At 32.5% G+C, this 13,377-nt stretch overlaps 1 pseudogene; it reads left to right on the forward strand.

Moving 5' to 3' along the window:
• The first annotated feature begins 5,355 nt into the window (after nucleotides 1-5,355).
• LOC149533413 (putative pectate lyase 21) lies at nucleotides 5,356-12,656 on the forward strand (annotated as a pseudogene).
• Nucleotides 12,657-13,377: the final 721 nt, after the last annotated feature.

A 13,377-nucleotide genomic window follows, 5' to 3' on the forward strand; every position in this document is an offset into this window, starting at 1 on the left:
AAAATTTCACAGGCACCATAGGATAAAATAGTTGTGCATAGATTTAGATGTAGAAAGAGAGAAATAATAGGATGTTTAGAGAAAAACAAAAATAGTCCAGGCCTTCTTTCATTTACTGAAAATATATAAACTAGGGAGAATGTTAATACTATTACTTATCCTAAGAGTCTTTCATTTCCTACTCTTATTAGCATTAGAATAAAGATGAACTAGAATTCAATCAAAACCTCATAAATTTAAAGTGGACTAGTATATGGAAAAAAAAGAAGAAAACTAAATAATAAGTGGGGTTGTATGTGTGTATAGGTTGTCTAGAGAGTATAGTGCATAATCTCAAGTTCCTGACAGGTAAGTTCTTATCCTTCTATGTGATGATTAAAAGTTATCTTTGTTCATCTTATGAATCTCTATCTTATACATATTTTGATCTTTAGCTCAAGTCCCATTAAAATTTCTCCTTCAAGTACTCAACTTTAATACTAGTTGTTAGATAACTAAGAGGAGGGGTTAATTAACTTTATAGAAAATTATCCTACAAGTCCTTAAAGTACTTTTCACAACCTTACTTTCAATAACATCACCTTGGTAACAATAGTAAATTTCATAATGTTATTCAACTCAATCATTACTAGTAAATTGTTAGCTTTACATATCTCATCTATCGAGTATTAGAGTGAAATTCATGTGTAATCCAACTTTAAGAATAAAATGAGAAACATGAAATGAACATGCAAAAAAATAATTCGCACATACTGACATGCAAGTGTTTTTCACATGGAAGCTTTGTTAAGGGAGAAAAAAACCTGGGACTAGAATCCCAAACATTATAGTCTTTTGAAATGAGATATTTTAGGACACAAGACTGTTTAAGGTTTTAGGTTACATACACATTGTTAGATGTGACCTTGTAAAAGGATTCCTAGCAAAGATTGTCTAGGCCTGATCACTCCTTAGTATATAGAGTGGCTCACTCTAAAGGAGTTACAAACATTCAATTGAATACTACCATACAAATGGACTTACAATTAATATTATTAAATTGACTTAGTCAAGATATTTTTTGTACAATGATTAGAAAGTAATAATAAATGATGTGTTAAGATTAGCAACTCACTTTGCTTGATCAGATCTCCGTTTTTCTCAATCTCTATCCTCTATTCAGCTTCTATCTTCCTTCTTTCTTCTACCTAATCCACTCATTTACACTTAAATTTAGTACTTATATTACTTGATCTTCATAATGGAACTCTTCCCAACCATCCTTCTTTCCTTCTCTAAATTGACATAATCAAAACCTTCATGAACAAAAATTTAAAAATGTGTTCAACCCTTAAATAGATTTTTTTTTTAACCTAACCAAATTCCTCTATGTTTTATCACTTAAACACAACCATCTGATATTCATCTGGCTCAGATGTATTGAATCTAGATACTTGGACTTTACCTTGAAATTTGTGCTTTAATTCAAAATATTAAATCTCCTTCATTAGATCTTCTTTGAATTTCCCCATCCATAGATCTCATCATTATTTCCATCCTTATCTTTGAAACTTCTTGAATAATCTTTATTTTAATCAAATTTCACCCTCAAATAATTTCTTCCTTAGTTTTTTCTTTTTACTTGGTTAATACCTCATTCAATAAATCAATACTAGACTAAGTCAACAGTGTTCTTGCTTGGTTAATACTATCCGATCTTCACTCTTTTACTAGTACTCATGACTAAAGTAGTATGTTACCATCGATTCCTTCATTAATTGACCAAACTATTTTCTTGCTTCATGATCTCAATACTTAATTAAGTCACGCAAAATAAATAAATTATTATCATGCTATCAAATTCTAACTCATCAAGTGCCCATTCAAATTTATGCACTTATCAATATCATTATACTTTCTTTAAATCCTCTTCATCAATCAAATGATATGGCACTCTACTAAATTAGCATAATGTCTTACCAATTCATGCTTGAAATTAATAACAATATAACAACTAATATGAATCTTTCACATACATAATCAACATTATCAGTTGGGGCTAATATGACCTTCTTCTAGTGGAGAGGTTGTGCTTAGATCTATTTAGAAGGTTGCCAATGGAGATTTGGTTGTTTGGGGTTTAGGATCCCCATGTTCACAAATTTTTCTTTATTCATAATGATCCAACATAACTATAGTTCCTTTAGGAAATGAATTGGGGTGATGGGGCCTCTAGTTCTTCCTCAAACTAATTTGTATCTTAGAAACCCTTTTTCTTTGAAGCCCTGTTCTCATGGCTTCATGGCTTCGATGCTTGGGTTGCTGGATATGATGTCCAACTTGGTCATTGGTTCCTTTTCTTTTCATGAATGATACCTTCCTCTTTGCATGATTTCATTCCTTTGATAGGGGTAGAGAGGTTTTAGTTGGATGTGGTGTGCTTGGATGGATCAAAACTTGTCGACATATAGGGTTCTTCCCCATATTCCTTTTGGTGTGCTCCTTGATGATGGAACTACTATTTCTTTTATTTTGACCTTCATTACTCTAGTCCTCTACCCTTGTTACTTCAAAGGTTCATTTATGGATTCACCAAACCCCTCTTTTGGTGAGTGTTAGTGGTTTTGAAGAGATGTTGGGTGGTCTTGTAGCCCTTTTCTTATGGGTATGTTCATGTTATTTTGGATTATTCCCCATATGAATCGTATAGAGGTGAACTCAGGCTTTTTTTAGGTGGTTTCTCTTCTACTAGTTTTTACTTAGGTTATAGGTGATTTTTAGTTTTTAGTTTGTACTTTTTGGTGAGCCATCCAATGGAAGTGGCTGAATTATTGCAAATAGTGATATGTAGTGTTACTATGCTATCTTGACATGGTTTGAGTAGTGGGAGTATGAGTTTCTTCTGGTGGCTTCTTTCTATTTCTTTCTTCCTTATTCCTCATTTCTCTAGATAGAGAGGGTATCTCATGTTTCTAGTTCAAGGTTTATGCCTAAATCTTTTTTTTTCAAATTTAGTCATTTTCTCGTTGGTACTTGGTCATAACCATTTCTACTTCATTCAAAACCTTTTTGAATCCACCCCTTGTGGATTCCTTTCCTCCTATTGTTTACACTTATGTTACTTTTTAAATGGATTAAATTTATCTAACCTCTTATTATTTAGTCAAAATAATAAAGAAAATTACAACCCACCAATAAAATAAATTTCAAAACCTAAGCCTAATCCTAATTGAATAGTAAAATAAATCAAATTGTCAACCCAAATCTCAAACTAACTCAAGCCCTAAATAACACTAAACCAACTACCAAATAAACCATGATAACTAATTTAGAAATAAACCAAACTAAGCCCTAAGAATAAATTAATTACCATAATATTGACACTAAACTAAATTGAATCTTAACCCTAAACAAAATATAATCCAATCCCTCACTCTAATATTGATTGGATTCTAAACCTAGACTAATTCATTATTAAACCAAATTCAACTTTATTCCTAAATTATGTAGGTTGGATCCATATGTTAAACTCAATGGAAAACCAACAATAACCTAAATCAAATTTTAATCTAATCATAGTTAAATATAAGTCAAATTAAATCATTTAATTAAATTATATTTAACTCAAGTCCTAAAAATGACTAACTAAATAACAAACAAATTATAATGCTAACCCAATTTGAAATGTAACCCAACGCATTCAAGCCTAACTAAATTCTAAGTCAATCTAAATAGTAACCTTAAATTAAATAGAGTCATAATTTCACCAATCAAACAAATTAAACCCTAAACCTAATATAAATCAAACTAAATCTTGAACCTATACGAAATGTAAATAAACTAACATCTAAGATTAATTAAATTTATTTTTAGTAATAGCATTGAACTAGATTATATATTTAAAAATGATAAACTATGATGTGAATATCAAGATTTAACTGTGTGATTTTGAGTCAAGCTCGATGACCCATGTTTCATGAGTAGTGATTCAACATGAATCCATCTCTCATGAGAATAAATGGAACACTTAGCACTCATTGGATCTAGGTGATGCTCACAAGGGTGAAGCACTGGGACTTCCCGGGAGGTCACCCATCCCAGTACTACTCCAGCCTGAGCGTGCTTAACTACGGAGTTTCCTCCACAATTAAACCCAAAGCTTGCAACCCCATTTGCAAAACCTTCACCAAGTGTTGTGCCTTATGAACCATTCATTAGAAAGCCCCTTAAGCTCATCAATTGATAAGTAGGACAATGATATCAATGATAAACTAGTTTTAGAATATCATGATTCAAGGCTATTGTACTTGTTGTAGGCTCCTTTGTGCACAATTAGTGAGTTAGTTTGGACTAATCACGAGTAACTTTTTTTTAATAATTTAAATATTTATTTTTCAAATTTGATTAGTTGATTTGATTTGGTCTTACAAAACCCCTATTTTTGGAATGCTCACCCATTATTCTTATTTCTTTCTTGTAATCAGAAATATTATGTTGAAAATAAATTATTTAATATAAATAGACAAATAAAATTATATAATTTTTTTTAAAATGCTAATATTTGTGAACAACTTATTTTGTTACGTTTCAAAACTACAATATTAAAATTTTAAGTGCATTTGAAACACAATTTCTAGATAAACTTCTCAGCACCACAATTACTACAAGTCCTATGTTATAAATATTTATTTTTAATTTTCTTTTAAACAAATTTCTTTAACTTCTATTGAATTATAAGTATCAACTATGTCACACTTGCTTAATTATTAAATTTTGAACCAAATCCTTAGAATCAATCTGGGAAATAAGAAAAACATAGTTTGAATATTCTTTTCATTTCTGCATTTACTAAATTCAAGGTCTATAGTCATATTGACAACTAGCATATTTATAGCTTACTTTTTTTAAAATATAAAATCGAAGGATATATTTCATTTTAAGATAAGATTCTTTATCAATCTGACACAACTTTTATCTCACTTTGAAACATACAAATTGAACATTATTGAAGCTACCAAATTTATGGGAAGGCTATTTCAAAATAATGATAATACAACATCATTCCCTATACAAAAGACCATGTGAATTTGAAATCCCAATGCACAAAACAAATAGAGTTTGAAACCTAGTTTTGATTAGGGTTTCAGGTTTGGTATCATTATGCTTAATATGTGCATATAAACCCCTTCCATCTTACTCATTACATCATTACTTTCACTCAAGAAAAGGAGAAAAGGTCTGAAAACTTGGTCATTTTGGAGAGAATTCTGTTTGATTTCTTGCTAGGAAATGGAGAACATAGCTAGTCTCATGAAAATGTGGTTGTGGTTGGTGATGATTGTTTCTATCATTGGATTTATTACTGGTAGGTCAACAATGCACGATCACACTCATGGAGATGGTCTTGACAAATATCCCAACAACAATACTATTTCTTAGCTAGGATCATTACGAGTGAGAAAGGGTATGTGGCATGCTAGAGTAATAGAATATAGTCAATTTTTTTTTGGAAAAACACTTTGTTAGACTTTTGTAGTAATTATTTTTCAAATTTGAGTTTTATGAAATACTAGTAGTTTTAACGACTTAATTAGCTTATACTTCATATTTTAGAAGAGTTGTGTTGAGTGTCTTTGCTTAAGTTTTCTATGATTTAACGGTTTCATTAGCTTATAATTCATATTTGTAGAAAAGATGTGTTGAGTGTCTTTGCTTAAGTTCTCTATGATTTGATTCATTTCTTAGAAAACATTACAAAATGTCTTTACAGATCTTTGCATTAGTTTTATTTTTACTTTGAAGAAAACAAATCACTTAATTAGGTTTTTCCTTTAAAACATGATTTACTTAATTCTATAATATATTCCATAGTGTCAAGAGGAATATATTTGATAGTGTCAGGAGGTCCAATACCTTGGATAGGAGCTGTAGGAAGGATTTGAAAAGGATCTGATGGAACCAAATGTTAGTTTGTAAGTTGTGGGCAAGGGAGAGTCCTTTCCAAATGTGCTATTGGGTTTGCTAGGGGTGTCAAAGGTGGTTGGAAAGGAATTTCATATACAGTAACAAGATCTGATGATAACCCATGAATCCCCCTCTAGGTACATCGCACTATGCTACAAATCTAGCATCTTCCAACCCTAGAGGAGTCTAGTGACATTACAATTATATTGATCATCATGATCTATGTCTTCAATCACACAACCATAGATGGTAGGGGAGCAAGGGTGATCATCACTAGATCTACAATTGCACTTAATAGACCTAAATATGTTATTATTCACAATATTCAAGTTAGTGACACCACTTGTGACAATGTTCATATATTTAAATCCAAAAGAGTGTGGATGGATCATTTGACCTACTTTGATGGTTCAATTGGTCTTGTGTTTGCAGTTAAGGGATCTACTAATGTTACAATTTCAAACAATCAATTATCCAATAATCACTACAATATGTTATTGGGCTCCCAAGATTCAGACACAATTGATAAGGAAATGAGAGTCACAGTGTATAGGAACTGGATTAGTAATAAAAAATAGCACAATCCTCACCGCAAGTAACTTTAAATTCTCCTAATTATAAAACCAATGGAAAAAAATTCTATAAGAAACTTTTGACTTCATCATTTCATAGTTTCATGATTTGTTTCTTTTATTTTCTTTTAGGTGGGGTTATTGTGTGAAGTTATCTGAAACTACAAACTAAGAAAGAATGGAAAAGAGAAAAGACACAAACACACAATTTTATCATGGTTCACCACAATTTGTGTCTATGAGTGTGGAAGATCTCTATTAATGTAAATGTTTTTTTTACAATAGTTGTAGCTTCAGCTCTTCGAATATGATTTGAAATAATGAAACTCCAATACATATTTATAGAGTCTCAAAGGAAATGAAGAGACAAACAATTGGAGAGAACTAATAGTAAATTGTGCATAATAAGAGTCATACTATTGGGCTTCACATATACACCCAAAAAACCCCCACTTGAAGTCAAACTGCTATAATGCATGAGTCTCCCTTGAATTCCTCTATTGTTATTTCTTTACAATGTCGAAAGAAGCTCGATAGAACTTGAACTTCTATCATCAAACAACCTTTTTGAATGCATCAGTTGGATTCTCCTTAGTGTTAATCTTCAAGACCTAAAGTTTTCCCTCATCAAGTTTACTTCAAATGAAATGATACCATACCTCAATATGCTTAGTCCTTCTATGAAACATTGCATTTTTTTCCAAGTCAATGACACTTTTACTATCATGATACAAGGCTGATCCTTGTTGAGGAAAATCAAAATCACCAAATAGACATCACAACCAAATCAACTCTTTTTCTTCTTCAATAAGAGTAATGTATTCAACCTCAGTAGTAGAAAGTGATACCACTTTTTGAAACTTCAATGCCCAATTGATCACTACTCCAACAAAGATAAACACATAACCAGTAGTAGATCCTCTATTATCTAAATTTCCAGCCACATTTTAATTAGTATAATCTTTGAGTGAAGTTTCTTTTCCACCAAAATATAATACAAAATTAGGAGTACCCTTAAGATATCTTAAGATTCACTTAACCACATCCTAATGTTGTTTCTTAGATTACTCATAAATCTAGTGACAACCCCCACTGCTTGGGGGATATCTAGATGAATGCAAACCATTGCATACATAATACTACCCACTGTTAAAGAATGTGGAATGTTCTTCATGTAGTTTTGTTCTTCTTGTGTCTTGGGACACATGGCTAAAGATAATCTGAAATGATCAGCAGGAGGAGTGCTGATTGGTTTGGCATCCCCCATGCCAAATGTTTGTAGTACCTTGAGAATATAGTGTTCTTGAGAAAGATTTATTAAGAAAGCTTTATTTCCCTCTTGTTTCTATCATGGATAATATTCATGCCAAGTATCTATTTTTCTATCCCTAATTTTTTCATGGAAAAGCTTTTTGACATCTTTCCTTTCAATTCTAAAATCAGCTTCACAGATGAGCTGATGGCAAGCATGTCATCAACATAGAGAAATAAAAGAATAAAGGAACCATTAGGTAACTTCTTGTAGTAGACACATGGATCAGATTCATACCAAATGAAGTTATTTTCAGTCATGAATCGATCAAACTTGAGGTACCATTTCTTTAAAGCTTGCTTGAGACCATACAAGCTCTTCCTCAATCTGCAATATAAGCGTTTAATAAATCCCTCGAGTTGCATCATGTAGATTTCTTCATTTAGATCACCATGGAGAAATGTCATTTTGACATCCAACTATTCAAGTTTAAGGTCATGATCAGAAACTAATCCAAGAATAGCCCGGATTGTAGTCATCTTGACCATGGGTGAGAAGATTTCATCGAAATCTATGCCCTTTTTATGATCGAAACCTTTAACAACCAGCCTAGCTTTGTAATGCTTCTAATTTTTTCCTTTATATTTCAACCAACAAATCCATCAATTTTTGAGTGCTTTTAGATTTGGTGGCAAAGGAATCAAATCCCAAGATTTGTTTTGCAATAGAGAATCCATCTCTTCCTGCATTGTTGCCTCCTATTTGTGAGAATCTAATGCTTTGCATTGTTGGTTCAAGTTGGTCTAAAAGAAATTTTTTTGGCTCTGCTTCTTCAAAGTAAAAGAGTTCAAAATTAGAAAATTGGGTAGGAAGCCTTCTCTATCTTGTAGATTTTCTCAGCCCTGCACATCATCCCCCTTTTGCATTGTATCATTAGTATGTTGTTTCTCAATATCTAGATTATTCTATCTTAGGAGTTCATAGTCTTTTCCCTTTGAAGATGTGTAATGGTTCTTCTAAATATGAGAATCACTATTACATTAATGATCATATTGCTCAAGTGCAGAATGATGATTTGATGCCATAACCTTATTTTTACTTTGTGCAACTATCATTCCAATGTTGGGAATGTGGGCATGAATAGGGGAGAAAAATGGACTCTTTAGTTCCAAATTGCCTTCTATGTTATTATCACTATGTTCTATCTCAAGACCAGTGTCATGCTTGTATTTTGGGTTTATCAGATACATGTAGAATGAAGTGGAAGGGAAAGTGTGTGATTTCATACCTATTTCGATGTCATGGGAATTAACATCCCTTTGAATGGGCCTGTCTGCAGTTGATGCATCCTATTAGCCCTTGTCTAAGAGGCATGAGATGTGGGTGAGTTTCTCACTATCGACTGGATTGGTAAAACCATGCCCCCAATCCACTATGTTGTCAATTGGAATGGTAGAACCATGCCCCTAATCCACTATGTTGTTGGCAAGTTTGTCAATGTGAAGTTTGCCTACGTGGTCAATCTATTGGATGTGATGGAAGTGACCAATATTTGAACTTTTTTGCCCAAGCCAGACTATAGAATCACTATTAATATAATGTGAGGAAGACCACAGGTGAGGCTCTTGTGTCGAGTCCACCTCACCTGTGAGTGAACTTTCTTCATTATTAAATTGCCTGAGACCAAGACCATCGATAGTGACTTGATCATCATCAACATGTTTTGATCCAACCAACTCTGTATCTTTGTATTCAAATAGAGAGTTATCTTCACTATAGCTAGTTGGAGTGTTTTACTGAATTCTATGAGGCAAAGAGATGTTGTGATGACTATTTTTATTAAATAATTGATCATCATTTGTACTAGATTGACTCCACATACTAGTAGAAGAAGACGATAAAGGGGTAGGGTCTAACACTGAGGCAGGAGATAATTGATTTGCAAAAACAAGATTCTTATTTCGACCAGCATTATCATTATCAAAAATGGAGAAAGGGATATACTCACTTGCATATTTTTCTTCTATGTAGAGAGTAAAAAATACCTTCTCATTTAGGACATCATCTCTACTTTTGATGATTTTCTTCCCAACTAGATCCCATATTCTAAAACTGAATTGGTCTTCACCATAGGCCAAAAAAAGGCCTTTATGTGATTTTGGATCAAGCTTCTTTCTTTTCTCCTTTGGAACATGTACATAAGCTTTGCATCCAAACACCTGAATGTGAGACTATGAGATTTTCTTTCCGAACCACTCTTCCTCTGGTATGCCAAAGTCCAACTGAGAAGAGGGACTTTGGTTGATTAAGTATACTATTGTATTACATGCCTCTACCCAAAACTCCTTACCAAAACTGGCATTAGAAAGCATACAACGAGATTTCTCAAGAATTGTTCTACCCATCCTCTCTGCTGCTCCATTTTCTTGTAGGGTGAATGGAAAAATCTTGATTCTATGGATTCCATTATTTGATCAAACTCCATTGAGAAAAACTCTCCCCCATTATCCATTTGCAAGCACTTTATTTTGTGACCAATCTGATTCTGAACTAAAGCCTTAAAGATTTTAAACTTGCTAAAAATATCAAATTTCTTATGCAATATGTAAATGCATACCTTTCTTGTGCAATAATCAAGGAAAGTGAGGAAGAAGTTTGATCCTTTAATAGAGCTTTCCTCGGTGTATCTAAACACATTGGAGTAGACAAGTGTCAAAGGAGTGTCTTTCTTTTAGTGTCTTGTTCTTAAGAAGATGACCTACTTCTATTTTCCATAGGCACAATGTTCGCAAAATTGTAAGTCCACTAAATTTAGCCCCTATAATTGCTCCCTTTTATGCATAACAACAAGACCCTTTTTTCTCATGTGACCAAGCCTTTGATGCCGCAATTCTGAATTGCTATATTCAACTATCATGGTAGCACCCACTTCACTGGTATTTTCTACAATAGATAAACTCCCAATCTTGTCTCCTTTTGCAACTAACATGGATCCTTTTCTGACTTTCCATGAATCAATTAGAGAAGTGACAAAACCTTGTGCATATAGCTGACTTACGAAAATCAAATTTCTCTTTTGTTTTGGAACATGACACATATCTTTTAATAGCCATTTAACACCTCCTTTCAAAGATAATAAAATATGTTCTTTGCCTACTATTTCACATGCTCTATTATCACCCAAGTATACTTCATCAAACTTACCTTCTTGATAATTTGAGAAGTATTTTATACATGAAGTGGCATGAAATGATGTGCTAGAATCCAAAACCCATGAGGCTGAAGTAGTCTCAATTGTAGATAAAATCAGCACACTACCATCTTTGTTATAGATAATGTTGGCTTGACTTTCCCTCACTTGTTCTTGTGCTCTTTTATAACCTCTACAATCCTTTTTCACATGACCACTTTTTCCACAAAACTAGTAGTCTCCTCCTTTTCTTTCCCTTGACTTTAAGTGCCTAGCTGATTTTGATCTTCTATGATGATTGTGTCTTCCTTTATTTTAGCTTCTTCCTCTATTTTTGATGTTGACTATCATCAAGGCTTCATTTGATGAGGATTCCTTGTTGCTTCTCTGTATATCCTCTCTAAGTAGAGTTTCCATTATTTCATCATAGACCAACTTGCCCTTTGAGGAGTTAGAAGTACTAGCTATTATAACAACAGGATCCTAGCTATGAAGTAATGAACACAACAAGATGATAGCTTTAGATTCATCATCTTATGTCATGCCAACTGAGGGTGCTTGAAATAAAAAAGTGTTCAAATCATTTATGTGATTTGACATCACAGTCTCATCCTTCCTTCTCAGCTTGTAGAATTTCTTCATAATGAATATTTTATTTGCAACTAAGGTTGTTTCGAACATACTTTGAAGTTTATCCAAACTTCCTTGGTCATAGATTCATTATGTACATTGAATAAAACATTTTGTGATAAAGGAAGAAATATTTTTGCCTTTTCTTTATCATAAATTTTAATCTAGTCTTCATCCTTCATTGCAACTAGTTTCTTTTCTTTTCCATCAATTGTTACCACCAAGTCTTGCTTGACTAGCAACGAATGCATCTGAACTTTTCACAAACTAAAATTTTGTCCTGAGAATTTCTACACACACAAATCTTCCATGATTCTACATTTTTAGATACCAAAATCAATTCTAGCATCTATGCCAAGCTCTAATACCAATTGTGAAGTTCACTAAAAGTGAAAACTAAGAAAGCATAGAACAACAATAAAGAGAAAAGACACAAACACACGATTTTATCATGGTTCACCACAAATTGTGGCTATGTCCACACTACAGGGAAGATCTCTATTAATGTAAATGTTTGAATTTTACATCACCATTATAGCTTCAACTCTTCAAATATGATTTGAAATAATGAACCTCCAATACACATTTATAGAGTCTGAAAGGAAATGAAGAGACAAACAAAAACAATTGGAGGGAAACAATTATAAATTATGCATAATAAAACAAAGACTATTGGGCTTCACATATACACCTAACATATTGTCATGTGGTGAATAATTTGTATGTTAACTGGGGAGATTATGTATTTGGGTCATTAGTTCATGCACAAATATATTCTTAGAAGAATGTGTTTGTGCTTGGGAAAGACCCTGAAGTGACTCAATGGTTCCCAAGATATGAGTCTAAATATGATCGCAGTCCAAACATCCAATCCAATGGTGATCTACTTTTGAATGGTGCTATGTTTCACTAGTTCTTGTACAATGGAAGATCTCTGAATGTTCCTCCTTAAAAGAATCATAGGCAATATCCTCATGTAATCAATACTATGAGAGTACTGCATCTTGTTCAAAACTGTGCTGGAGTTCTTCTCAAAGGAAGTGTTCATTCTTGCCTTCTGCATGGATGAGATATGGTGGTCACTTGATGAGATTAGGGTTAAAAATGTTGATTTTATAGTAATTATGTCTAGACATTTATGTTGTTTCATGTCACTCATTTTGTTTATGGAAAAAAATATTGTATGAATGACAGTGAGTAAAGATATACATTGTTTTTTGCTGAGCTTCATAAATAAGCTACCAATGTGGCTATTAATATCATCTATTTGGTTTAAAGTGTTAATTTTTCAAATTATGCTTTTGATGAATTAGTGTAAAATTTCATTGGATAAATTTTAAAAATTGGAAGAAATTTAATTTATAATAATTTTAGGGTTTTGTAAAAAATTAGATTCACGCATTATTCTTATTACATAAAGTAGGAAGACTATCCAAATCCTAATCTTATAGATTGTTAATCTAAAAAATCATGTTTTTTATGCCTTATATTTTGAGAGAAAGGATGGAGGGGTTCTATATCAGATTGAGCCTAATAATTGTAAAGAATTTTTGATTGATCCTAAGAATGTTGGTAAATGTTTCAGAGTTTGATTCTATTATTTTCAATTATCATGCTATATCCTTGGAAATTTCCATCTTCATGACCCTTCTCATAATCATCATAGTATGGTTGCTAATTATATTGGACCAGGAAGAAAATGGAAGAAAGTGAGGCTACAATAAAATGCTTTGAGATGAAGGGACCTAACTAATGAGTTGAATTCTTTGATGGAAGAGTATAGGATCCTA

This window comes from Cupressus sempervirens, chromosome 10, assembly GCF_028749045.1.
Source record: "Cupressus sempervirens isolate cs-2001-9-10 chromosome 10, ASM2874904v1, whole genome shotgun sequence".
NCBI lineage: Eukaryota > Viridiplantae > Streptophyta > Pinopsida > Cupressales > Cupressaceae > Cupressus > Cupressus sempervirens.